Source organism: Python bivittatus, unplaced genomic scaffold (assembly GCF_059951505.1).
Source record: "Python bivittatus isolate LINGU-HERP-01145 unplaced genomic scaffold, Pbiv_v1 ctg000590_np1212, whole genome shotgun sequence".
Lineage (NCBI taxonomy): Eukaryota > Metazoa > Chordata > Lepidosauria > Squamata > Pythonidae > Python > Python bivittatus.
This window is the reverse complement of record NW_028277086.1, coordinates 15,836,091-15,862,234: the sequence shown is the minus strand read 5'-3', so window position 1 is coordinate 15,862,234 and position 26,144 is coordinate 15,836,091.

Genomic DNA, 26,144 nt, shown 5'->3' with positions numbered 1-26,144 from the left:
CCAGATGTGATATAAGGGGCAGCCTATAACACATTCCACATACTCCTTATTGTTGTCTGAACACACACAAAGATGATCCTGATATGGTATGTTGTGATATCTGCTTGTGGTCACTACTGAGAGCAGAACATTAAATTGCATCAATGCCTTCTGTGCTTAGAATGTAGGATATAATAAAAATATCCAGGTATGAGAAAATGAGTACTATGAGCTTGTGATAGTAAGGATATGGCCTTTTTTATTTATCTTTCTGGATGTTGGGGTCTAAGACTTTCTGGTTGAGCTTTGCCAAGGACCCAAAGAACATATAGTTGGGGGGTAGCCCACAATAAATCAAAACCAATTTATTTGTTTTTTAACATAAGAGGTGTAACTATCCAGGAATGTAAGCTAGGCCAAGAACTTATCCCAGAATATTTGTTTTAACCAAAATTTAGGTTGGCAAAGTCTCAGGTGGGCCTCAACAGAGACATGGTCAAGTTCTATCTGAAGAAATACATTTGGGGTTCATCAAGAGACTCGAAGAATGGTCTTCAAAAGAGTTGGATGGAATCACTTCCAGGTAAGATGTAATTTATTGAGACAGAATCTCTTCACTATCAGTTATATAAATTGGAGACATTTGTAACTGAATAGCAAATAATTAATTTCCTGGAAATTATTGAAATGGAAGAGATCTCTCAGATAAAAATAAACATATGATGATTGACATTACAAGAAATTATAGAGACACTCTTCAGTTTACAAATGATTTCCAGTTGAATGGCATAGAACTTATTGGCACATATACTGTTAGAGGTCTAAAATCAATCATTTAATCTTTCTATATTTTCTTTATTGTTCTATATTACTGGGCGGGGAGAGAAACACTGGATATACTAGTTACAGGCAAATATCATTATTAAAATGAATGCTAAAATATTAACTGCAACACTGGTTATTCAGCATGGAACTTTGTTTTCTCCAGTGGCCTCTCTTCAGCTATTTATTTATCTACCCATTTCAATCTGCTGTTTTTTGTTTGGTTGGGGTTTTTTGGGGGGATTGTACTATTAAAAATAATTGTAAAAAGACACTTATTACACTGAACATGCAGTGTCACAGAAAGTTTCTGTGAAAGCACTTTTCTATGTTTTGTTACCATGTCATATTTTTGATTTTGGCATGTTTAGTAGTGGAAATTTCAAAAAAATATACTTATGCAATCAAATCAGTGCAACTAATGTGTAACCACTTCATCTAAACTGGAAATGCTAACATGAGATCTTCCAGAAAGTGAATATTTGAATATATTATAAGTATTTCTGGGAAGATAAACCATTATAAATGTTTGATTTTCACGAGGGAACTAGGGATATCAGTGGTGAATACTTTGTTCTATGCAAATATTCTTACTTTAATTGCTTTTTAGCTATATGATAATTATAATCAGAATCAAATAGTAGATGTGATGATTTCATAGTTACCAAATTTGACTTTTATTGAAGGGATAATTATGGAATATTTTATTCAATATTATTAGATATTATTGAAGAGAAATCAAAAGCTACTGAAATTGAGGAGTGCTAGAAGCAACGATAAGTGAAATAATTTGAAAGAAGTCTTAAAAAAGCATTACTTTTTTTTTTTCAAGCATGATTTGAAATATTTGCAAAAATAATAACTTGTTTATTTCAGTCTTAATATCTCCCAATCTCTTCGCATCTGCAAAGGTCCTAAATATGCATATCATAAAAGGTGGGTCCTATAGTCTCTTTTTTATTCCGCAAAGATTTCCTCCACCTTCAATTTCCCTACCACTTTGTTTAATCATAAATAGTACTTGACTAGCTTTAAGACTTCCTAACAAATAAAACTGTGTTACATCAGTTATTTTAATAAGCTTTTGAAATGCCGTACAACTCCCCCCACCCCATTGCTTTTATTATCTGATGTCAAAGAATGATTTGCTTGCTACACAACTACTCAATTAGCCTTAAGTGAAGGTCAACGTCCTTTGCTGCTTTGTGGTTTATTTTTCATTTACTGATATTGCATATTCTGTGTGACACTGAAATCTCTTTGCTGAGATTAAAAGCATGCTCTCACTTTATTACTCTTCGCACATCATTTCTGTTTTGTTCTGGTCTGTTTTTTCCCAAATAATAAGATACAAGAATCTAACATATACTTGGTGTTTGATGATCATGATGATATAAGATATATGATGACCACCAGGCTTTCGTCTATTAGCAGTAATGTACTGTAGCTAACCTTCCTAATATTTCAGTTAAAAAGCTTCATCTGCTAAATTAAATAAGAACTCTTTCTAAAAATGAAACATTCTAATTTTGTGTCTGACTGCCAGCTATATTCAACAGCATCCAATCTGCCTCTGATCAAAGTGTTCATGCTGACCCAGTGCTCTGTTTTTGTTCAGATGTGGCTGATAGAAGGCCAGACTATATTACATTTGCTATGTAGCTTGGGACATCCACAGAGGTTGTTCTTGTAGTAGTAGTTTTGCAAACTACTAATCTGTGCAGTGCAGCTGAAATAATCAGCTAGGGAAATTTAACCTTTTGTTCTCCAAAGAAAGAGAAACTAAAGAGGGAGAGACAGAGAAGAGAAAGAACAAAAGGGTTTTTTTTAAACACACACACACGGACACAAACAGGGAAGAAGAAAGCAACAAAACCTGTTATATTATATATAAAAAATATTCAGCCTCCTCTTTAAACACATCATTAAATCTTGATCATATGGAATAACATCGATCTGTCTTTCCATTGCATCAGTAGAAAGCAAGTTCACGTGCAGAAACTGAACACAAGACTGTAAATCTGGGTGGCATTGTCTTTCTAGCATTGAAGAGTATTCACTTGTGCTGCTTTCCCTTGCCTCCCTTGATAATCATATTTTTTTTTCATATAGTAATAAGTTTTATACAGTAATACATTTGAAGTTTAGAGGGACAATCTTTTATCTTATAGCTTGTTCATACTGGAATGGACAACATTGCTCTGTATTCACACCTTTCTTCTGGGGAAGCTGGCAGAGATTGCAAATGGCAATCACATGATCACAGAGTGCTTGGCAACCGGTCGTAAATGTGAGCCAGTTGCCAAGCGCCCAAAATGCAGCCATGTGACCACAGGGGATGGGCAGCATAACATTTTACAACAGCCAGAAGTGCTTTATGGGCCATAAAGCACCCTTTCCAAGGCCATTGTGACTTCAAACCATCATTAAACGAATGGTCGTTAAGTGAGAACTGCCTGTAGTTTTAAAGTACTTTCCCAGTTAATGTCCCCTCAACCACTTCTGTCTGCTTTGGATTATGCATTTTATTTCATGACAAGCTAAGCTAAGCGGTTCATTGGCTATTTCTCAAAGGCCCCTCAACTGAATCAATGGTTACCATGGCTTCTAATTTCTTTTTCCTTTTACCACAAATGCTGTAATAGCACAATCATTATAACAAGTGCCTTGTAAATAGAAGGTTGCTGGTTTGAAACCTGGCAGAAATTATTTTAATTAGTATTTTTTTTCCTCTGAGTTACTTGCTTTTGCCTGAACTTAAAAAAAAATAAATAAAAGCCCAGCAGTGTACCATTTCATCATTTCTCTAGTTCCTAGAGGCAGAAGGGTTTCACTCTGAGGTGACTTGAAAATGATAAAACCACTAGATTTACTTTAAAAAAAGGCTTAGGGAAAAGTAACATTTTTGTTAGGCTTGAACCAGCAACTTTCTAGTATTACAATTACTGTGTTATTATAGCACAAATATAATATAAATAATTATAGCATAAAATGAAGAGGAGAAAGCTATGTGTTTGTCCTTGAACTCCTGCAAGAAATAGGTTATTACAGATAACAAAATTACTGGTTTGTTCCTTCTCCATTTTCTTTTTTCTTCTTTCTTTTCTTTAACAGTTTCTACTATTCCCTCCTTTCTCCCAATCCATGTGAGCACAGCCTTGTTCAGAGTCCTGCATCTCACAACCGACTCCCCTCAAGCTTTCCAACTTCTGCTTTTATTCTCTCAATTAAAAAAGAAAATCTTTTCTGGAAAAGCTCACATCTCATTTCTGTTCCCCACCCCTAATCATTTACAAGGTTACCATTATTTAATGTTCCTAAATTGATGCATAGTCTGCTTCTTTAACTCTGCAAATTAAATTGCTTCTGCAGTTTGATAAGCATCGTAATTTCTGACAGCAAACTATCCTTCAGGAGAAAAGAGAGAAGAGGAATCTTTCTAGTGATGGCCCTACATTCCCACAGATACCCAAGTTTTGAAATATCTTGAGTGAGAGCAAGTAAGTTTCAAATATATATAAATCTACTCTCCTAAGCAACATCTCTCTGATTTTGGAAAGAAAAATTAAATGGACAGTCTTATTCACCTCTCACCTCTATCTCATTTCCCTAAATCACCTGAGCAAAAGCCTTAAAAAATAATATGTCCTTAATTTTAATGTCTCTCAAATATACAGAATAAACAATGATAACTGTAGCTGACTAACCTACCAAGAAAGTATTAGTGTCCAATAAAATGGCACAAGTCATCTTTTTAAGTAATATAATACTTAAAAATGCATCTTAGAAAATACCTCATTGGATAAAAGTTGCTCACAGATCCAAGAGGCTTTGGGGGGACTCCTTCCTTCCTTCCTTCTCTCTTCCTTTCCCCACAGACAAACAAAAATCAGTGAGAGAAATGAAGGCATTTAGATTTTCTACCCCTTCCCGCCCTTCTCCTGTTCTTTGAAAAATGGGATCTGCAGATTTCACCCACCCAGCTCTTTGCAACTTCCACATGAACCCTGAAATTCTCATTCAATTGCATCACAGGGTTTTGTAAACTGCACACATTTTTTAATGCTGTTGTTGCTGTGAGAACTGGAAAAATATGCAGCAGAAAAGAGGGAAGAAGATACTACCGCACAAACATCTGGTCTCATCCTTAAGCAGTTAAAAGCACAAGCTACAATTCAGATACTTTCAACACAACCTCATTCCCCCTCCTCACACGTTACCTCATGATACTGCAAAGTTTCCATGGGGCTGAAGAAGCTGAACCAATTCACTTCTGACCAGTTGTTGCTCCAAGAGACACACTGCAAAGTATACCTGCTCTCCATATTCATTTCCTCTGAATCTGGAGAGTAGGTACTGTATATTTCCACACATGGCTTCTCCATTTTGGCTTTCTTTTTGTAAAATAAATGATGACATGGTGTAATATGTCATGTGTTGTTGTTCACTTGAGGTTGTATTTACCTACTTTTGAGAACTGCTAAGGACCAGATGATTTTTATTATGTCCTGATACATAAAACCATAGAACTCAAAGGGGGTGTACTTTCTTTTTCACACGACTATAGATTTTAAAGAGACACTAGGTAAATTCACAGAAGATAGAGCTATCAATTGTTACTACTCTTTATGGCTGTTTGCTATCTCCTGAATCTTAAATTTCAGCTGCTGGGCCACAACAAAGGAAGAAGGCTCTAAGCTTCCTGTCCATGCTAGTGAGCTTGTAGTGAACACATGTATTTGGCCATTGGGTAACATAAAATACTGGACTAAGTGGATAGTGGTCTTATGACCTCACAATTGCACAGGTAGCATCTAAAACAATACCACAGTATCTCTCCATTCCCCATCCCTACAGATATACAACCAACAATGCTTTACAACTGCTACTTCCAAGCATACGTGTGGGCAGGATTCAACCCCCTCATGCTCCTCATAGCACTTGCTTGGAAGATAACACAGCAAGGAGGAACCCACATAACTTACTGGACAAGAAACCTACAAAGAATGCTTACAGCCTTCCTGTGGTGAAAATTAAAGGCATTCCCTTTAATTCCCTTTAATGTTTTTTACATATGAGACTAAACAATACATTGATTCACTTGATTTTGAATTTTTCCCCCTTTGGTGATTCCAGTCATTGTGGGTTATAAACCATGCTTAATGATTTAGCATGAACCCAGCCAATTGTTGTAAACAGTGATTAAACAAATTATGCTTAGCCCAATGTGAAAACCTAGGAAAGGACTATCCCATCTCAGTCAGTATAAGATTGTATCTTCTAAACTATACCGAGAAGGCAGAAAAATTATTCCATGGTGAGGAAATACTTGGTAAGGCCCACCAAGGAAGAACTATTCTGCATTTTAAACACAACATTCCTCTCATATTTACTTGAAACAAAAACTCCACCCTCTAGTAATTAAACAAATAGCTGACAAGAAACTTGAATACTCTCCAATTAATGACAATGTTCTTTGAAAGAAATTCCAGATAATTTGCCTATCTACCCCTCTGACTTAATTGTTTCTTAGGCTTCAGCTCTTCAGTAACCTAACAGTTCACTTGTTTTGATGCATTGCTATTTATACAAGGAATCAGGGTGCTTAGAGCTAATGCAAGGCTGAAAAAAAATTGGAACTTTCACAGTTCAGTGACAAAAAGGATGAACTTCCAAGGCTGTTTTACACTGTCTCCTTCAATAGTACAGTTGAAATGTTTTTAGAATTTTTGAACTAGAAATCTTTCTCTTGTCTTCCCCCTTGTATAAATAGTATTTTATTTTTAATGTCACATTTATTCAAGTCAATTTATCTTCCTTGCTGAACGAAATAGCAGTATATACTGTAATTCCATGAATTCTTTCCAGTAAGCTTTAGATCAAAAACTTATATTTGAATATCCTAATACTAGATTGCCTCCCATAGAATAATGATATAATTGCCCTCCCCCATAGACTAATGGTATAATTGAGTAATGCATCAAGAAAAAAAAAAGATGTGCATATACATGGCCATGTATTGAATGTCTTGTCTGAATTTCAAATGAAGGGGCACAGAATTGTGAATATGTTTCTCCCATTCTTATACAGGTAGTCCTTGCTTAACGACCCTAGTTGGGACTGGCAACTCTGTCACTAAGTGAAGCAGTCATTAAACAAAACATCACTGACCGCCCTGCTTAGAGACGGCAGTCCAGGCAGTCCCAATTGTGATTGTTAAGTGAGACATCACATGACCATGACTTGTGACCTCCTGCCAGCTTCTCCACTGACTTTGGAAGCTGGCTGGGAAAATTGCAAATGGCAATCATATGACCGCAGGATGCTACAACAATTATAAATGTGCAATGGTTGCCAAGCACTCGAATCATGATCACGTGACTGCAGTGATGCTGCAATGGTCATAAGTGCAAGGACCAGTCGTAAGTCACTTTTTTCAGCACCATTGTAACTTTCAACACTTGCTAAACAAATGATCATTAAGTGAGGACTACTTGTATATCAAGTCTGATATGTTGTAATATTGCTATACATCTGAACAGTATATACTGTTGACTCATGATATGGCTTATTATTCACATTTCTGTCCCATAGTTGTGCTGTTATTCAGTCACATACTTCCTTTCCCTATTACCAGAACAAAAAAAGAAAAAAAAGAAAAAAAATCAGAGCTGTGACCCAACAGATTGAATTACTTGCCCTAGATGTTCTAGATATATATTATCTGCATTTTAAATACTGAAGATAATGAATCAAAAATATTTTGGCAGTATGTTGTCTTTTACAGCTTGAATGAGCATTCAGGTTTTGGAAAATAAAGAAAAATCAAATTACACTAGAGACTGCGCCCAGGAAGTTATAATGAATTTACTGTATTCCAGATTGATGTAGTCCAGTGCTGCTGATTTGTTGATGAAAACTAGTATAAACCCGACACAATGATGAAACAGTTATCTTCAAGATAAGCTGTTTGTGGATATTATTAAAATAAAAATTTTATTTATGAGTTACCTTTATTGTCAATGAAGACATAGCCATCAAAACGATCTCTAAAAAGAAGGATGTCATCAGGATTTCTAAAATTAATATATGCTCTTGAGTAGAGATGGGGATAAAGACTGCAACAAGAGTGAATTTCAGTTACTTGTGTTTATCTTCTAAAAGGAAAATTATACAAATTTAAATCTCAAAGAAAGCAATCGTTATATTTATATATTTAATGAAAAGATAGGCCATCAGAAATGCTATGGCTAATGAACTCTTAATAGCTGTTAACCTCTGTGCAAGTGTGCTATGATTCAACTATGTATGTATCCTTTCCTTACATTTATCTTTGTGACATCAGATCAACTAAGCCAATGGAAAGTTATTCAATTATACCAGGACATAAAGGATATTCTTTTTTTCCCTTTCATGCTGAAAAAGCATCAGCAATCCGAAGCCAACATGTAAATAAACCTCATGCCATAAAGCACTGATCAAAACTCATGGCACAGTATAAACTAAAATGTTCAGTTTTTATAAGCTCACTTTAAGTCCATCCTCACTACTTTAAAAGAACCCAGTTTACTACACGTTGGCTTGAAATAATGAACAAAGCCTTGCTATCTTGCTATCAGAACCTAATATGCCTGCTCATTTGCCATCCACCAACAGGGTACCAAACAGAATGATCTCAGAATACGGAGATCATCAATATACAGCACAGGAAAGAAGAAACTATTTAAAGAGCTGAGAGACTAATTATAGATAAATAACATGGGCTGCTGCCTTCAAAAGCTCAGTTTGAAGCTCATAACATCATAACATTGGAAATATTAAAGAAGATCTTTGAAAATGGAGCCAGAAATTAGTTGCTACAATATCAACAGTGTCAGTAATGATGTCTGATTCTATGGATGGACTTATGTCCAAAAGATCTCAATGAGGGAATGACCAATGTGGAGCAAATTTTGTCTGACAAGACAGAGAAAGAAGTGGAACTACAAATGACAGGCCAAGATAATGATTTGGAAAAGGATGCTTAATTGGATAGTCAGAGGAAACTGGCTGAAGTTTTAAAAATTAAAGGGGAAATATGAATGATAAACCAAGAGAATGATCTGGAAAATGTTTTCTTATTGAACCTACAAAAGAGGCTTGTTAAAGGCTTAAAGAAATCTGTGCAATGGAAAAAGAAGAATTGAAGAGAAACCAAATCCCACGACAATATTTGATTGGATTAAAGATTAAGATGGTTAGAAGTAAAAGGAACGAATAGAAACTTGGTTTATTTGATCAAGGTTAAAATAAGACTTTTTTTTTTTTTTTTTTGCAAAGTTCTGAACACCCTTTATGGACTTTTTGCTGACACCAGGATTGAAAAGTTGGTTTTATGGTTTTGCTTATATATAAGGGATGGAATATGGGATGAAAAGATATCTGCTTGTAACCTTATAGGGGGTAAAGAGTTACTAAATTTGTTTACACTTCTTGTGATGAAGGTTGGAAATCACTTCTTTATATATTTATTTTATTTTTCTTTATTATATTCTTTCTTTTCTTTTTCTTATTTCTTTCATTTCTTTTTTCCTGCACTTTTTATTTTTTTTTATTCTCTTCTCTTTCTCTAGTTTAGTTTATATTAGTTTTTACCATTGTCATAAAAAATCAGTAAAATTATATATTTTTTTAAAAAAGCAAGGATGCTTCTAAGATGGAGCCTTATCCTTTAGAAATCCTGCTCCATTTTGGCAGAAAAATTCAACGCTATTTTTTATGAGTCCACACAATGCATTTCTGAGGTTAGCTTTAGAGAACCCTAACTATATGAACATTATTATTAACCTCTTTTAATTATCTGGTGAACAGTCTGCAGGATACCCATCCATACTCAGTTCAGTGAAATGAGAAACACAGATTTCTTAGCAATAACTGCCACACTAAATATAAAAGACCCTTAAAAATTGTGTGCAAAATATATTATTAGTTAGGTTATAGTCCTAATGTAATATTGTAGTCAGACAATGGCTGCCTACAGATTGCAAACACTTCTGAACAAAGCTAAAGCAATATGGGATATAAATTGCCCTTCGAAAACATGGAGATATTCACTCTCTCACATTATATCAAATTAATAGTCTTGGAAATAACCCAAGGAAGACAATTTCCTCTCTATTCCTGAAGGTGAAAAGGGTATGTTCAGTGAAAATGGCTTTGAATCCAGCTTTATTTCTTGCTTTAAAAAAATGTTTTAGTGAATTTACAGGACCTTGGCTTTTTGCATTACTGCAATATACATACAGGAGAAAAATACCAGTGAATAGTGCAACAGTACAAAGAAACATTATCTATTTTAAATGAGAATAAAATGTTCATGCCATTTATTGGAATCAACAGCGCTGGGTATAAAACTGTCCTAATAATCAGCTAATCTATAGAATGCAGATGAAATGAGTAAAATAGAACTCCTGCTGCAGCCAACAGTAGAAATTGCACTGTGGGATGAAAATCAAAAACAACCAATAGTTTCGAGGCATTACCATCAATGCTGCAAAGTGGAACCACTTGTATTTGTATATAAAACTCTTAATTCCTAGAAACCACTCACAGATCAACGACAGCTTCTGTTCCCTGACTTCTGCTCTGCCAGTTACAGCTACTAAGCTATAAGTATTTGAAAACATGCTGAATGTTTTGATTCAGGGCTGCAGGTTCTCCTTGTTCATGCAAAGGTTCCTTGCAGAACTTCATCTTGTTATATGATGATAGCAGTCAAACACAAAGGTACAGCTTTGAAGCCATCGCTAGGCTGCATCCCCACTCTTCATTCAAACCTTGCATCTAAATCAGTCTACGAAGAAAGCCCTTTTCTGTGTCATCTGAATAGAGGAAGGGGGCTTTCTTCATGCATTCTCCAATATGTAATCAGCATGCATTCTAGGCTCCTTTCTTCCACAACTGAAAGAGAAAGAGGACCAGAAAATTACTTATGGTGTTATAGATCTGTTTCAAGTTTAATACTGATGCAGCTATTAGTCTTTGTAATATACCAAAAGATTATATTAAATAAACGTCCTCATCATCTGACAAATACTTTTTTTTTAATTAATAAAAAAAAAATAACCATCTAACATTTTTTGTTGTTGTCAGAAGAGAAGTGGCATAAACTTTTCACTGTTAGTGATAATATTAGTGCTTAAACAGACAAACACTGCTACATTTTATGTAGTAGAATAATCACTCTTATGTCATAGATTTGAATCACATTTCTTATGCATGTCTTCAGTTTTCCCTCCAAAGAACAGGGTCATCCATCAACGTCACTTTAATTTGTTGAGCAGAACTTCTGCAACATGAAAAGTAGTACAAAATTTCCAATATGTCCATACTCAAACTTTTATATGCAATATGTTTTCAAGGACCATAGTATTTACTGGCCGGAATACAGCAGTTGTGAAAATTCCTCTGAAAGCAATAAGCACGTTGTTTATATAAAAGCATTACTTGACTGGTCATTTCAATTTTATCTGCTTTTCTCTAAGCCTTACTTTGAAATTTGTCATTTGATATTTTCTATCAGCTATCCATGATAAACCGATGATGTCATTTATTAGCAGTTATACTCATTCTGATGACATCAATATAGACAGATACTGTAAGTAGATTGGTTTTGGTTTTTTATTTTGTTCAAATGAATGTCATTTTAAGCTTACTCTGATTTGGTTTCATGTACCATATCTGGACTTCATAATGCTTGTCTCAGTGAATAGATGAAATTGCAAAGATCTGTGAAAGAGCCTCCTGGTTATCTCTCTTATCCAACCTTCCAAATCCCCCAAAGCTTTTCCCTTATTTTCTTCTAACAAAATATACACAGCAGATCTGAACTTCCCTTCCTGTTTTGGAGGTAATCACAGACATGAACCAGAAGTACACTATTGATGTAAAAGCTCTTGTGAGATAAGAACAAGTGACTTTAAAAATCAGATTGTCTATCCATATAATCTATGAATTTCATTTATGACCTAAAACAGGCAATAAACTATTTAGTAGAAAATAGTTGAAAAGTCTTAACAGTCAATGAATATTATGATAATAATAGTAACAGTAATCCCCTTCATGGATCACTGCCTTGTCGTGGCGAAGGGGCTTGCGTAACTCAGTGAAGCCATGAGCTATACCGTGCAGGGCCACCCAAGACGGACAGGTCATGACAGAGAGTTCTGACAAAATGTGGTCCACTGGAGAAGGAAATGGCAACCCACTCCAGTATCCTTGCCAAGAAAACCCCATGGACAATGTTAAAAGGCTAAAAGATATGACGCCGGAAGATTAGCCCCTCGGGTCGGAAGGTGTCCAATATGCTACTGGGGAAGAGCGGAGGGCAATTCCAAGTAGCTCCAGAAAGAGTGAAGCGGCTGGGCCAAAGCCGAAAGGACGTTCAGCTGTGGATGTATCTGGAAGCGAAAAGAAGGTCCGATGCTGTAAAGAACAATATTGTATAGGTACCTGGAATGTAAGATCTATGAACCAAGGCAAGCTGGATGTGGTCAAACATGAGATGACAAGACTGAACATTGACATCTTGGGAATCAGTGAACTGAAATGGACGGGAATGGGTGAATTTAATTCGGGTGACCATTATATCTACTACTGTGGGCAAGAAACCCTTAGAAGAAATGGAGTTGCACTCATAGTCAATAAGAGAGTCGGAAAGGCAGTAATGGGGTACAACCTCAAAAACGACAGAATGATCTCAGTGCGTATCCAAGGCAAACCATTCAATATCACAGTCATCCAAGTCTATGCCCCAACCACTGATGCTGAAGAAGTTGAGGTTGACTGCTTCTATGAAGACCTACAACATCTTCTAGAACTAGCACCAAAAAAAGATGTCCTTTTCATCATAGGGGATTGGAATGCTAAAGTAGGAAGTCAAGGAGTAATCGGAATAACAGGGAAGTTTGGCCTTGGAGTACAAAATGAAGCAGGGCAAAGGCTAATAGAGTTGTGTCAAGAGAAAAAGCTAGTCATAGCAAACACTCTTTTCCAACAACACAAGAGACGACTCTACACATGGACATCACCAGATGGTCAATACCGAAACCAGATTGATTATATACTTTGCAGCCAAAGATGGAGAAGCTCTATACAGACAGCAAAAACAAGACCGGGAGCTGACTGTGGCTCAGATCATGAGCTTCTTACTGCAAAATTTAGGCTTAAATTAAAGAATGTAGGGAAAACCACTAGACCACTCAGGTATGACTTAGATCATATTCCTTGTGAGTACACAGTGAAGGTGATGAATAGATTTAGAGGATTAGATTTGGTAGACAGAGTGCCTGAAGAACTATGGACGGAGGTCCGTAACATTGTACAGGAGGCAGCAACTAAAACCATCCCAAAGAAAAAGAAATGCAAGAAAGCAAAATGGCTGTCTGATGAGGCTTTACAAATAGCTGTGGAAAGAAGGAATGCGAAAAGCAAGGGTGAAAGGGAAAGATATAAGCAACTGAATGCAGATTTCCAGAGAATAGCAAGCAGAGATAAGAAGGCCTTCTTAAATGAACAATGCAAAGAAATTGAGGAAAACAATAGAATGGGGAAGACTAGAGATCTCTACAAGAAAATTGGAGATATGAAAGGAACATTTAGTGCAAAGATGGGCATGATAAAGGACAAAAACGGCAGGGACCTAACAGAAGCAGAAGAGATTAAGAAGAGGTGGCAAGAATACACAGAAGAACTATACAAGAAAGATCTTAATGTCCCTGATGTCCACGCTGGTGTGATCGCTGACCTTGAGCCAGACATCCTAGAGAGTGAAGTCAAGTGGGCCTTAGGAAGCATTGCTAACCACAAAGCTAGTGGAGATGATAGTACTCCAGCTGAGTTATTTAAAATACTAAAAGACGATGGTGTTAAAGTGCTGCACTCAATATGCCAGCAAGTTTGGAAAATGCAACAGTGGCCACGGGATTGGAAAAGGTCAGTTTATGTTCCAATTCCAAAGAAGGGCAATGCCAAAGAATGCTCAAACTATCGCACAATTGCACTCATTTCACATGCTAGCAAGGTTATGCTCAAAATCCTACAAGCTAGGCTTCAGCAATACATGAACTGAGAACTACCGGATGTACAAGCTGGGTTTCGAAGAGGCAGAGGAACTAGAGATCAAATCGCCAACATTCGCTGGATCATGGAGAAAGCACGAGAGTTCCAGAAAAATATCTACTTCTGCTTCATTGACTATGCAAAAGCCTTTGATTGTGTGGATCACAACACTGTGGCAAGTTCTTAAAGAGATGGGAGTACCAGACCACCTTACCTGTCTCCTGAGAAATCTGTATGCGGGCCAAGAAGCAACAGTTAGAACCAGTCACGGAACAACCGATTGGTTCAAAATAGGGAAAGGTGTACGACAAGGCTGTATCCTGTCACCCTGCTTATTTAACCTATATGCAGAGTACATCATGAGAAATGCCAGGCTGGAAGAATCACAAGCCAGAATTAAGATTGCAGGGAGAATCATCAACAACCTCAGATATGCAGACGATACCACCCTAATGGCAGAAAGTGAAGAAGAACTAAAGAGCCTCTTGATGAGGGTGAAAGAGGAGAGTGCGAAAGCTGGCTTGAAACTCAACATTAAAAAAACTAAGATCATGGCATCTGGACCCATCAATTCCTGGCAAATAGAAGGGGTAGAAATGGAAGCAGTAACAGACTTCATTTATTTGGGCTCCAAGATCACCGCAGACGGAGACTGCAGCCATGAAATTAAAAGACACTTGCTCCTTGGGAGGAAAGCCATGGCAAGCCTAGATAGCATATTAAAAAGCAGAGACGTCACCTTGCCGACAAAGATCCGCATAGTCAAAGCTATGGTTTTTCCAGTAGTAATGTATGGCTGTGAGAGCTGGACCATAAAGAAGGCGGAGCGCCGAAGAATTGATGCCTTTGAACTGTGGTGCTGGAGAAGACTCTTGAGAGTCCCCTGGACTGCTAGGAGGTCAAACCAGTCAATCTTAAAGGAAATCCACCCTGATTGCTCATTGGAAGGATTGATAATGAAGCTCAAGCTCAGATACTTTGGTCACCTAATGCGAAGAGAGATCTCTTTGGAGAAGACCCTGATGCTGGGAAAGATTGAAGGCAAAAGGAGAAGAGGACGGCAGAGGATGAGATGGTTAGATAGCATCACTGAAGCAATGAGCATGAAACTGAGCAAACTCAGGGAGGCAGTGAAGGACAGGAAGGCCTGGCGCAATATGGTTCTTGGGGTCACGAAGAGTCGGACACGACTTAACGACTAAACAACAACAACAACAACAGTAACAGTAATACAAATGAAGAATTAAGATCATCAAATTAATGTTTTTTTTTTTAAAAAGCAGCATCAAAATTTTGTCAGAGACAGCCGACTATAACGATGACATTGAGGAAAAGAATGTTGAACATCCATTGTCTAGCAAACAGATGAAACTGAAAAGAAAATTTATTGAACATATAAAAAGTTCAAATGACATGGTAAAGTTTCCACCATTGAAAATGATGAATAGAAAAGAACTATCAAAAGTTCTGAAAAGTATCAAAACTTTGTAGTAGAATACAGTATGAAACAAGCACACTGGCTGAAACCTATAGCACAACTACCTTATAGCACAGCAGCACTGATAACATCAGAGTTGGAATACAATGCTGTAAAACAAAAGCAATTAAATCAATCAGCAAAATGGACAGAAAAGTCAATTCACCATGAGCTGCTAATCAGCAATCTGAAGAATTTGACAAAAGGAGTTTGAAGGAAATAAAACTGAAAAATAATAAGAACAAGAAAAGTTTATAGAAAAGATATAACCTTGACACTAAGGCAATTAAAGAAGTTCAGAAGTATTAAAACAATGAGTCATGGTTATTTTTTTAAAAAAATTGAATGACATGAAAATGGAATACATTTTGAACAAGTACTACAAACTTAGACGCTTGCCCTGGTAGAGATAAAACATTAAAATTTTGGATTGATATCTGAGATAATCCAAAAGAATATAGTAAAGATACAACATGGATAAAAGAGGTTTCAAAGAACATTGGCTCAGTTAAAATGAATAATATGGTCATAATATCAGAAATGTCATGGAGAAAATCTATCTACATGGTTGCTAGGAGTAAAAAATGACTTGATGACATATAATCAATATCAGAAATACTTAAAAAGCAAGCAAAGAAGGTTAAGAACTGGAGTCCACAGGAAAATATGAAGTACATGGATTTTGTTTTAACATTTGATGGCTCTCCATGAAAGATTGGCTACTCAATTTTGTGAAATATTACAAATTGGAAAAGTTGAAAAATGGATGACAACTAGTTAGAACTTTGTTAATAATAAAAGACAGAGACAAAGGTGTAATTGCAAGCAACTACAGGCCAATTACTTGCTTGCCAGCAATGTTTAACTGTTAACTGGTATATTAATGGATGTGATTCTGAGTTATATATTCAAAAATTCACTGTATCCACTTGAACAAGAGGTAACTGTCAATATTCACAAGGAACAAAAGATCAGTTGCTGATTATAAAATAATATTTTAAAAGGCAAAGAAAACTAACATACAAGTGGCTTGAGTATAAAAGGTGTTTGGTTCTCTTCCATGTAATTGGATACATAAATATTTTGAAGTATTTGTCATTAGTGCAAACACCCATTTTGCATTTTGTAAAAGAAGAGATGAAAAAATGGAAAACAATTCTGGTGGTAAATGGTAAATAAATTAGAAATGTAAACATAAGGAAGGAAATTTTTCAAGGAAATTCATTGTCTCCGTTGCTTTTTACAATCTCAGTGATATTCCTCACTTATATCTTGAATAAAACAAAATGTCGACAATGAACTGTTGAAACAAGTGGAAAATTATTCCACATGTTATATATGGGTGATTTGAAGCTATATGGAAATTAAAAACTGAAAGTGAATCAAGAAAAACATTGATTATATAGAAGTGCACAATTTGAAAATAGGAAATTTATAAAATCTATAAAAACATGTAGAAGTATTCTACTCAGATAATGTCTTGCACAGTGAAATTAAAAGGCCAGTTTAGAATATTTAAAGTGAATAAGAAAAATTCAAAATTCAAAATTAAATGATTGAAATACAATCAAAACCAGAAACATACGGGCAATACCAGCAATAAAATATGCTGTTAGTATAGTAAACTGGGCACTGTTTGAAATAGACAATTTGGAATGAAAAACCTGAAAATTGATGATGCATTCACAAAGTGGTATTGATCAACTACACTTAGCACAAAAAAAGTGAAGGCTATGGTTTACTGCAGGTAAATCAGGCCGTTGAAAAAGAAAAGCATGTGTATTAAATTATTATATTAAGGCAAGCCTGAAAATGTTTATTGCAGTTTGCAAAGAAAAGATTCTGAAAATAGCAGAAACAAAAAGTGACCATAAAGTAAAATATTGGAAATTTGTTTGGAACATTGGTCAATACAGAAAGGAAACTAAACATAAAGTAGACAACACCAGGAATGGGCAATGGTTACAAGCTGACACCATGAAAAAGAAACCAGAAGGGTTATTTTTTGCACCTCAGATTCAAACATCCAACAATCAAAATATGTAAATTGTAGAAAAGAGATTTCAAATTCATCCCTATAGTTACTGGCTGATTAGGCAGACTGACCAAAGATTAAACAATTTTTTATAAGAACTGAATATTTCACCCTTATCAACTGTGGGTTTATTTAAAAAGCCACCTTGCTAAACACATATAATATCTTAAGGCATTACGAAGATAATTTCTAGGTTTCTATCTGGAATTCACATTTCCAAAGAATTGAATAGTATTGTTGCTAGTAATTTACAAGGCTGAAGGAGGGTCCCTAATTCTACAATCCTCTGCCTCAAACTGATCCTGCAACTTCCCCCCCCCCACCTTTTGGATCCAGAAAAAAACTCACACAGCTTCAGTAACTCCTGCATTTTCCAAAATTCTGTCTGAGCCATTTAGTTATTATGAGCCTTTGGATTCTATGTCAGCCTAATCTTCTAGTTTCCCCTCTTCTTTGGTTTAGGATTCCTTGAGAGGTCTTCTGCTTATCATTATGAGCAACAGAAGAATGATGGGGGATAGATACCTGATTTTTACATATTAAATAGCTTAAAAACAGGATGATTTTATTCTTAACCTCTTCTCTTCTCTTCTCTTCTCTTCTCTTCTCTTCTCTTCTCTTCTCTTATCTTCTCTTCTCTTCTTGTAAGTACCCATCTGAAAGAGGGCTTTTCCTATCCTAAGAGTGCTGCACATTTTGATGTTTGGACTTTGCCAAAAATTAATAAAATACATACTGCAAACCAAGTCAAAGTCCAAATTTTTCAAAGTGTGCACTGAAGTGATGTAGCAGAACACTTTTTAGAACTTTTGCTGTTTTTCCTGATTGAGGAATGTTCTCTTATGTGATGAATAAGTCTATCGGGCTTTTCCCCAATGTATGTTTATGCACATGATGCATCTCATTGTCCTCATAAGAAACTTATACACAGGTCAGGAAGCCACAGTACAGAGAGAACATGGTGAAACAGACTGACTCCAGGTTGGCAGAGTGTGACAAGGCTGTATTTATTCAACCTTTATTCAACCTCCCCTTATTTATTCAACCCATATGCCGAATATATATTAAGGGAAGCTGGTTTAGAAGAAGATGAGTGTGGTTTTAAAATTAGAGGAAGAAACATCAACACCCTGCACTATACTGATGACATTACCCTGGGAGCTGAAAATACAAAGGATCTGCAAGCCCTGGTAATAAAAGTCAAATAGAATAGTGGGGAAAAAATGGGACTAAAATTAAATATAAAGAAGACCAAACTAATGATGATTGGCAGAACAACCAGCCTTAGAATTGACAATGAAGGTATTGAAGTGGTGGATAACTTCTGTCTTTCAGGATCAACTGTCAACAGTAAAGGAACAAGCAGTCAAGAAACATGTTTCAGATTAGCACTTGGTAGAGCATCTATGAAGGCCTTGGAAAGGATATTCAAATGCTGTGATATGTCTATACCTAAAAAGATCAGAATCATGCAAGTGAAGACTGAGTTCTTTGGAGAAGGCTCTAATGCTGGGAAAGGTGGAAGAAAAGAGAAGAAGAGGATGGCCAGCAGCAAGATGGATGGACTCAGCATCACTGGAAGATCTGAAAGACCAAGTTAGGGATAGATTGTCATGGGGAAAATCTATCCATATGGTCACTAGGAGTCAAAAATGACTTGATGACACATAATCAATTATATACATATATATGGAAGAATGTAAAAATGAGTGTTAAGGGAGAAGGAGATGATAAAGAACAGAACATCACAGCTACATGCTTAAGCAAACTAGACAAAATGCCTTAGAATGCCCAGTTACCAGCCTCTGCACATTTTACTCCACAAGGGAGAAGAGAAAAATAGAATGAATGTAATGAGATACATGTGCAAGATGTGAGCATATATAACTTGCGTTAGTTAGTAAAGCAGTTTATGGAAAGAGTATATACTTTATCTTCAGGTAAACAAGATTATGCATGTGGCCACAATCTAAAGCACATGCACATCAGAATGACCTCCAACAAACAGAATAAGACTTTTCAGAAAATTGGCTGGGGCTCTTTTTCTATTTTCCTGCAAGATCATGGTAGTCTAAAGGGAGAAACAAGGAAAGCTTTTTAAGTTTTTCCTTTTGCTATTCTTTTGGTTCACAGGTCATCCTCATATGAGGTACTTTTTCATCCATAAGAGAAAGAAACAGGAACATTATTTTTAAATAAAAAAGGCAAAGGAAGAGTAATTCTGAGAAAGATACAACCCTTTTCAGCTAAGAAAACCTAATGACACTCACTATCCTTGATTCAGATCTAAACTGCTTTGTTTTATATGTACAGTGACAGAAAGAGAGAGACCACAGCAATCTATGGCCACCAACTGTTTAGGCTTATTGGAGGTTTATGAAAAAATAAATGAATAAACTAAAAAAGCCATTTAAATCAAAATGTAAAAGCCCATTTCATAAATACTCATATATTTTTTTAATCGTCTTGCTCTCCTCCTAGTAGGTAGAGTGCACAGCTGTTTTCAAATTCCTCTTGTTTATAATACTTAGAAGAAAGAAAGGTGATTTCCCACAGCTTCTGGTCTAATTGCTGCAGTCCAAAATGGCTAAAAGGATTTAGGCCCCCATTATTTCCTCTTAGCAGAAATTGCAGAAGAATCAGCAAGCAGGGAGAGAGGAGAGAAGCTGAAAACAAGAGGAGCTGTTATTTCTTGCTTGCCAAAGACCCCATATTATTTGCTAATTCTTCAGGCTGTGAAAGCTGCAAAGAATGCAGAACACAGCAGTAGGTCAGAATAAATTAAATAAAACACCGTTCATTACAGCAAGTGAATAGTTAGCATATGGTGCTCAGTGTCAGAAGATGCACTGATGGTCACTTGTTCATTATAGCTTCAACAAGCTTTAAAGAAATTCATGGTGGATATGTTTATCTGCAGCTTTATTAATTGGAGTTTGTGTGCTTATGAATGCCAACAACTTCATTTCCTGCATGTTTCTCTTCCTGAAATCATCTATCTACTTTTCAAAATAAGATGTTAGATTAGGCAATACTCATTGTTATGCAGCAATGCTATCATGTTTTAGCCTCATTTCTTCCAATCCAACAGAAGCCCAAACAAATTTCTGGGATCAAATGTGTTCTTGAGGGGTTCATCAGATTGACACTCAGTTGAACAAATGAATGCTCAGTCTTCAGATAATTCATTTATTCACTCATTTGTTCATAAAGCACCTATTGCTACATAATCAGAGTGTTTCTCATTGTAATGGATTCTGATTCAAGGACTTTGTACAGATTTCTTCCACGTTCACCGTAGTTTGAGAAGAAGAGCAATGGGAATGACAATGATTCCTCAGTCTATCTTGGTAAATTGATGTCTCCTTATTAAGCCTCTAGAGACAACATTCTAAGCTAAGAGACTTTGATATAAGCAAGGGTATATTTTTACTTCCATATACAACTCACAAAATAAAGTGAGTCTTCAAAGATTTCAGAAACAAAACAGATACGATTGTCTTATTTAACAAAAAAGATATCATCTCATTTATGCAATGTGTGTCTTGGATATTCCTTTCAAGGTACATGTAGCATCTATAATTATCGGACTGAACTATGTCAGATATGAGATACAGAAATTATTTGCAAAATGTCTGTCACCTTGGTGAAATAAATGAAATGAATTGAAAAAGACTCAGATGATTATTTATATGCTGTAAGGGTGCATTTTAGAAAGTACATAGCTTTATTTGTATAAAATAACTGAAGGACCAGATTGCCAACAGTGTGTCCTGGAGAAGGACTATGTGGTCACTAAGAGCCAGCACTGACTTGATGGCACATAATTAAATCAAATATTTTGCAATGCCCTACATAACATGAGATTTTTAGAGCAATATACTCAATAAGCAATACATGCATAAATTACAATAAAGTCAGTATCCAACAACCACAATAAAAAAGAAATAAGTATACATTTAGGAACAAATGTTAAACAAATATAAATAATAGGCAAATTACACTGGACTACTATTTCTAATCCTGCTACATTTTAATCATATCTTTTCTTTTGGAGTTCAAGACAGGACACAAAGATCTCCTTTCACTTTATATTCACATCAATATGAGTCTAAGAGCTAATCAGCTAAGCTGCCCAACCCAGATAACAACATGAGATAATATAGATGAAAAGCTGATTTTGGACCAGTGCCAAATGGGTGGGAGTGTTTCCATCAAGCAGTGGGAAGATGTATCCTTAACATATCAGAACCCTTGAATAAAGCATCCATTTAGGTAGGTAGGTAGGTAGGTAGGTAGGTAGGTAGGTAGGTAGGTTATATAGAGGTTTGGGACAGGAAGTAGAACGGACAGGGGTGGGTAATTTGAGGCTTCACAATGTCATTTAATCCCTAGGCCCCTTATTTTGGGCTCCTCCAGGGCCATCTCAGATCACAATAGCTAAAAATTAGTGACTTAGTTTCTTGCCATTTTGAGATGGGAAACTAAAAAAAACCCTGTAGTTTCAGTTCTAAAATAGGCTTGGCATGGTTTAAAAAAAAAACAAAAAAAAAAAAAACTCCCCAACTGTCTCCCACAAAAATCCAAGAAAATCCTAGCTTTGTCACTTTTTGTAATTCTCCTAAATACTGTATCCCCTGGCTATTCAAACAAATGTCAAGTGCAGCTCCTACTTATCAAAATGTCATCCACTCCTGATCTAGAGGACAATATAGAAGTAAAACAAACAATGTGTGTATATACAATATGTTTATATCTGTCAGCCTTATCAGACAGGAAACACAACCAGATGAGCTAATTTTACTTTATTGTAAGGCTCTTGCAAGTCTGAAAGTACTTATTACAATACTAACACAGAGATTTCAGAAGCATTATGATCATTATGATGATGATGATGTTCAAGGGCCATATCAATGCAAGGATACAACTCAAATATCTTGGCAATTCATTCATGCTTCATTGGTTTAAAATCATAGAGCTCATAAAATTCCTTAAATGTTACTTCCGGCACATTTCTGGTATTTCATCACACAGTAACTGGTTTCTTGGTATTTTGGCAGTTCATTCTTTCATCCTTCATTATAAAACCTATTAGATTATATACATGAAACAAGAATTACCAATTCGGCTTTCTTAGAAAGGCCCCAGATGGGCTTCAGAAACCCACTTCTTGCACTTCAAAAACTTTAAGACCCCTACCCACCCACCCACCCAGAAGGAGCTCCATCACTCACTGATCAGGGTTGCTGCATAATTGTTCCTCCACATCAGAAATGTGATAGCATATCCATTTCATCATTTTTTCAAGTTGCTACTTCCCTTTCCCTCCCACCCCCACGAACAAAAATTCTGTACCTGCAACAGACACATGGTGAGCAAAACCTCATCAACAGCAATGCTTTTCCTTATAGAAACTGGATAATATATTGCAGCTTCTCTCCATGGGTGTCAGCTATTAATTGTTCAGTTAGTTGGGTGCCGCTGAGCAGATCTTGACTCATGGTGACTGCACAGGCAAGCGTTTCCTATCATTGCCTGTCTCTGGCACAGTCTTTTAGCACTTCCAAGGATAGACCTGTAATCTCTTTGAGTTGTGAGAGAGGAGAAAAATGTCCTTAAATTGAAATGGGATTTTACACATGAATAAAATAGCAAATAGGATATTATGTGTGTGTATGTTACGCCTATTATGCAGACACAAGATGGGAATGGGATTTCATGCATGTGTATTTTATGTATTTTATCCATTGAGGATGATGATGAACGTGAATTTACATGTATGCAGAAACATATAGGAAATGGACAAATTTTATCTAATTCATCTGAAGACCACATAACCATGACACATTAAGCTGAGGGTTTACTGTACATGTTTTGTACATACTTTTCCTAATGTACATTAATGCTCATATATAAGGGGGTTTATATATATATATATATATATATATATATATATATATAAAACATATATGTATTTATATATATGTGTGTGTGTGTGTGTGCTTATTAATATACAATGTGTCTTCTGCATGCATTTTCAGTGACAAAGTACTATGCATCACAACAGTTTGAAAAACTGTGTATACATTTTCAATCCTATATTATTACTTACCTGAAACTTTTGAAACAATGCAGCAACTTTCAAATATGGCCACAGTGTGGGTTTTTGTGAAATCGTTACGATATTCAGAATTTTGTTGATGAGCCATTTCCTTATATAGTCAAATCTCAATTCTCTGAACCTCCGTTCAGCAGATTTCAGATGCAACAGACAAAATTTTAGGACTATCCGAAACAATTCAGACAAATTATGAAATTTACGTTCAGTTACTTCATTTGCATAATTACAGTATTGACATTTTAATGCCATTTGTGTCAGTTTACAGTGTTTCATGAAAATTATGCAAATTGATGCAAATAAACAAAATCTGTCTTTGATGGACTTTTGAGTTTCTCTGACGCCTCTTCCTTCCAAATGTTCTATTAAATCAAGGTTTTTCTGCAATCCATTGCATGGACATTGATTTTTTCATTGTCTTTGCATCCTCAGTCAGTTGGTCTGTAAGTTATTTACTATACTTTTGAGGTTCTTGCTGCTCTCTGAGCTTGGTTGTTTTCTTACAGACGTTTCATTGCCAGGCTAGGTAACATCATCTGTGCTGACTGTTTATATTTAGGAGCTCACCCTGTCAGTCTTGGTGGGGGAGTGGCTTGTTCCTTGATGGTTCCTTGATTATTTAAATTTTTATTTATTTATTTATTTCAATTCAGTTCAGGCACTGCCAGACTCCAAACTGGGCAGCTCAGAATATAATAAACCATCAAAACAATACAAAACAAAATGGATCCTGTCACTCTATACAAAAGACAAAACACATTCCACAAGAGGGTCCCTCAGTCTTAACCCAAGGCTAAGGATGGCAGTCATATGGATTTCGGGGGGGGGGGGTCCTCGTTCCAGAGGGTAATTGCTATGACAGAGAAGACATGCTTCCTGGGTCCCGATAGATAGCACTATTTCATCAAAGGAAACCAGAGCACACCATCTCTACCAGCATATACCAGCTGGCCAGAAACCACGAGGTGTTCCCTCAAATAATCTGGCCCTATGCCATGTAGAGCTTTGTAGATAATGACCAACAACCTGAATTGCACCCAGAGGCATCAGCACAGTTCGCAAAACAGGGCTGTCACATAGCATACTAAAGCATGCCCATCATTGTCTGGGCCACTGCATTCTGGGCCAGTTGAAGCCTCCAAAAGGTTTTCAAGGGTAGCCCCACATAGAACATATTGCAGTAGTTGTGCTCTGTGGTGACTAGGGAATGAGTGACTGTCTTAAGGACCCTCTGATCCAGGAAGGGCACAACTGGCACACCAGATGGAGCTGTGCAAAAGCCCCCTTGGCCACAGCTGCCACCTGATTATTTGGTCCTATTTCCTGATGATTTGGATGTTGGCTGCTGGAGAGGATGTGTTCTAGGCTATTTCTTTCCTAGGCTTTTGACTGTGTCTTTTGAATGGTACATGAATGGGATTTACCTCTGTGTCCATTGATGGCTGATTTGTCTGAATGCCAGACCACCCTAGCATGCTTTTATTTGGCTTGATCTGAAATGTTAACAGTTTCCCAGTTGAAATTGTGGTTGAATCTGTCCACATGTTGTGAAATTAAGTTTTTGTCATGTTTTCTGACTGCCATTTGGAGTTCATGGATGCCAAACTTCTACCTATCTGTCCTACATAGTGGCTGTTACAGTTCTTACACTATTTGCTAAAACCCGTAAGAGGTTTCTCTTTGCTTGTAAAACTAACTCAGACCTCATCAAAATCTGTTATTTAACTGATCTTCATTGTGTTTTCATTTCATCCAATTTTTAGAGAGACCTTTTTGGAATTCTTCCACATTCATGTTACTTTTTTGTTTTCTTCAGTAATTCAACATAGTTTACAGTTTTGTAGCCACACTTTTATTTATGCATAACTTAAATAACACTAACTCAAACACAGATCCTTTTGGAGACCTGATTACTTACCTCCCATCATTGTAAAAATTGTTTTACTCATCTCATGACTGCAAGACTAACTCATAAGTCTTTGGTATATTCAGACAGCCTTATATGCATTTCATATTAACAGAATGTGGCAAAACCATGATATTAAATTATCAGTACAGTCATTCCCCTTATGTAATAATAATAGAGATATCATAAGTCAGAGCCTTAGCAATAAAAAAAATTAATAGGTAAACTTTTACTTCCTTTTCAGGACAATGAACGGAGTCTCTGAAATTAAATCTATCACCTGTAGCATCACACATGCAATGCAAAAGGGGGAAAAAAATCAGTATAATTAAATAGACTTTCCAGTCAGGGGAGATAACTTCTCAGGGGAAAAACAAACCCCTTTAATTTTCTTATTAGTATTCATCTTTCACCAGTGTCATGAGAAGCTGTTTCATTAGTATGAGATATAATAACACTGAAAACATCTGGGGAAGCCTACTACCATATCAATGGTAGATCAACAATTTCTCAAACTGTGATCTATGGAACAGTATTTTCTTAAACTTTTTCTTCTTTATTTAGTAAACCTCCCATAAAGTTTTGGTAGACAGGTGTCTTCTGTGAGAGATAAAATAGGCAAGATCCAATTATAGTTACAATCTTTAAAAACAGCAGCTCTATGTTCTCACCTCTCCATTTTTTAGAAATTTAAGAAGCAAAAAATGGC